Here is a 4116-nt window from a genome sequence, read left to right as displayed (position 1 = left end):
TCGTATACATAAGCTAATGGGCTATGGACATAAGTACTGTAGGGTTAAGGAAGGAGTGATTTAAGGGTGTAAATCCAAGTGGAAAGGATCAGAGAAATATTCTAATATGATATTCGAGTTCCTTGCAACCTCTAGCAAGAGAACTTGATAGTCACCCCTCGACCTCAAACAGAAGCTCCTTACCACAGGCTTTAAAGCACTCGATCACCTTGCCCCCTCCTACCTCACCGCGCTGTTGTCCGATTACAACCCACCCTGCACACTTCGCTCTTCTTAATGCTGACCTTCTCACTCTACCTTGATCTCGTCTATCTCGCTGGCCGACCCCTCGGCCTCAGCCTGCCTCTGGCCTGGAACTCCCTCCTTCTTCATATCTGACAGACCACCACTCTCCCCACCTTTAAAGCCTATTAAAAGCCCTCCCTCTCCAAGAGGCTTTCCTTGACTAAGCCCTCATTTCCTCTTCTCCCTTTTCCTTCTGCATCACCCTTCCACTTGGATTTGCCCCCTTAATGCATCCCAATCTCATCCCCACAGCCCTTAAATGCAGATCTGTAGCTTATTTTAATGTCTGGGGGTCAATACTAGACTGTAGTAGTTCTAGACTGTAGACTAGACTGTAGTAGTTCTAGACTGTAGACTGCAAATAATAATAATAATAATGTTGGTATTTGTTAAGTGCTTACTATGTGCAGAGCACTGTTCTAACCGCTGGGGTAGATACAGGGTAATCAGGTTGTCCCACGTGAGGCTCACAGTCTTCATCCCCATTTTACAGATGAGGTAACTGAGGCACAGAGAAGTTAAGTGACTTGCCCACAATCACACAGCTGACAAGTGGCAGAGCCAGGACTCAAACCCATGACCTTTGACTCCCAAGCCCGGGTTCTTTCAAGACTAGACTGTAAGCTCCTCGTGGGCAGGGAATGTGTTTCCCAATTCTTTTATATTGTACTCTCCCAAGCACTTAGTACAGTTCTCTGTACCTAGTAAGTGCTCAATAAATACGACTGAGAGCTCTCGCTCTGAGTCCTGAATCTGGGTTCTAATTCCGACTCTGCCACTTGCCCTCCGTGTGACCATGGGCAAGTCACTTTGCTTCCATGCATCTGTTTGCTCATCTCTAAAATGGGATTAAATAACTGCTCACCCTCCCCCTTAGACTGTGAGCTCCATGTGGGACAGGGACATGTCTGAACGATTAGTCCGTTTCTGCAGTAGCACCGGGAACATAGAAAGCATTTAACAAATGCCACAATTATTATATAACAGCCCTGCTTTTACTTCACTGGCAGCGGTGCCTGGATTAGACAGGATACTTCTAGCTCTAACAAGCCTGGCCTTGCTTTGCCTTCTTGGAGAGGGAATGAATGTCCTAGAGCAATAATGTTTATTGGGTAATTACTAGATGAACAGCTATGAAACTTATAAAGCTTTTGTACTGCTCTCTGCACCTCTCCTGCACCTAATGGTTTATGAGTATCATGGCCCTTGTGCTGAAAGAGCACTTTGGCCGAGTGGACAGAGCAAGGGCCTGGCAGTCAGAAGGACCTGGGTTCTAATCCCGGCTCCCCCACTTGTCTACTGTGTGACCTCGGGCAAGTCACTTCACCTCTCTGGGATACAGTTACCTCATCTGTAAAATGGGGATTAAGACTGAGCCTCCCACGGGGTGTGGACTATGTCCAGCCTGATTGCCTTGTATCTACCCCAATGCTTAGAACTGTCCTTGGCACATAGTAAGCTACTAAGAAGTACCATAAAACAAAGAATCGGTTAGGGATTCTCCACTAGCCAGTCCGAAAGGACTCTGGCTAGGATCTTGCCGCTAAGCTCCTCAAGCGTAGGGAATTTTGTTTTTTATTTTTATGATATGGGGCTCACAGTCTAAGTAGGAGGGAAAACAGGAGAGCTGAGGCCCAGAGAAGTGAAGTGACCAAAGTCAGAGGGGAAGCATTTGGCAGAGCTGGGGTTAGAACCCAGCTCCTGTGACTCCCAGGCCTGGGTCCTTTCCACTAGGCCACACTGCTACTCAATGAGGATGATGACGATGATAATGATGAAGAAAGGGTGCCTGATACGGAGTACTCCATCCTGTACTCTGCACTGTTTTCCTCTGTACTGCTGTACTCTATCCTGTTATTGCCTGTCTCTTGCTTTACCCTGTAGGTTATAATCCTTACCACTATACCCTGTCCTGTTCAACACTGTGCTGCTGCGTACACTGTAACGTTATACTCTGTGCTCTTGTATTCTTTTCTATTCCGTACTGTCGAACTCTGTCCTGTTATTCGCTGTCTCTGATTTGACCTGTGCTGTTATCATCCATACAGTTATACTCTGCATTCTTGTACTCTGCCCAGTTGGACATTGTAATGTTGTATCTTGGGCTGTTGTACTCGTCTTATTCAGTGCTGTTGTATTCTGTCCAGTTGTATGGTGTACTGTTGTTCTCTGTCCTGTTATACTCTGTACCGTGGTACTGTGCTCTTAATTCTATGTACTATTATAGTCTTCTATTCACATTCTTGAATTATTTTGATGATCAACCTTAGCAAAATTCTTTACATCCCTTACTCGGCTGAATACTGTACCGTCGCTAAAGGAAAAAAATACAAAGTATCATTTGGAACTGAAGAGCGAGGCTGAGTCAGAGGCGGTGAAGTGTAGCATTTTCACGCTTTGAGCAGGCACTGGGGCACAACCGTTTCTTCTTAGACAAAGCTCTCCGCGCCATCTTGTGGATTGTGTCTCACCAGACTGGGCTCCTGAAGTGGGAAAGACAATTCCAATTCTTACCTCATTTGCCCCCAGATCCTTGCTAACACCTTCCCCTCCTGCCACGACCTCCCTCTCTCTTCAATAAATAATCATGATAATCATGGTACTTGTTAAGTGCTTACTATGTGTCAAACACTAAGCGCTGGGGTAGAGTCAGGTAAATCAGGTCAGACGCAGCCCACATGGGGCTCACAGTCCAAATTAGAGGGGAGAACAGGGATTGAATTCCCACATAGTAAGTGCTCAATAAGAATAATAATGTTAGTATTTGTTAAGCACTTACTATGTGCCAAGCACTGTTCAAAGCTCTGGGGTAGATAAATACCATTGATTGATTGTATTCTCCCAAGCACTTTATACAATTCTCTGGGCATTTGGGCATTTGATATTTGCCCCACCCTCAAGCCCCCACCACTTATATCTTTAAATTCTATATTATAAATTATTTTTGTTCACATCTGGCTTCCCTCAAGACTGTAAACTCATTGTGGGTAGAGAACGTGCCCGCTAACTCTGCTATAGTGTACTCTCCCAAGTGCTTAATACCTGCACATAGAAAGCGCGCAATAAATACCATTAATTGATCTGCACACAGTAAATGCTCAATAGTAATCAATCAAATGTATTTAAACCATTGATAATACTCTTGACTGAGTATAATCTTAAGTACTTAGTACAGTGCTCCGCCCATAGTAACTGCTCAGTAAATACCACTGATTGACTGATTGCCCTCTTCCAAGTCTTCATTATAATCCTCTGCACACAGTAATTGCTCAGTAAATTGATGATTGCGTCTCAAAGTGTCTGTCTTCCAGGCGGGGTATCCGGGGTTTGTGGGGGAGGAGGAAGGAGGAAAGAGAGGAGAACGGGCTTCCAGAAGAAGGAACAGAGTTTTGGAAGCCCAGACTAAACTCTCCCAAAACTCCTACAAACTGGCGGCCCTCCCCAGATTCCCTAAATTCAGAACAAGTTCTTGCAGCCACCTCCTCCCCTTCCTCTCCTCCCACCTCTTTTTCCTTGTCCTTCTCCCTCCTTTCCCCTCCCTCCTCCTCCTCCCCCTCCTCCTCTTCCCCGTCTTTCTTCTCCTTTTCCCCGTCTTTCTTCTCCTTCTCCCCCCATCTCGCTCCTTCTTTCCCTCTTGTTCCTCCTTCTCCCCTCCTCCTTCCTCGCCTTGCTCCAAGTTCCCCTCTCTTTTTCCCGGTCCTTGAGAAGTGTATTTAGATTGCGAAAACCCCGAGGGGCAGAGACTCTAATTCCCCACCTGTGGATTCTCTCCCAGTGCTCCGTACAGTGCTCTGCACACAGCAAGCACTTAATGCATACCCTTCCCGTGAC

This window comes from Ornithorhynchus anatinus, chromosome X5, assembly GCF_004115215.2.
Source record: "Ornithorhynchus anatinus isolate Pmale09 chromosome X5, mOrnAna1.pri.v4, whole genome shotgun sequence".
NCBI lineage: Eukaryota > Metazoa > Chordata > Mammalia > Monotremata > Ornithorhynchidae > Ornithorhynchus > Ornithorhynchus anatinus.
Note: the sequence above shows the minus strand (reverse complement) of the source record.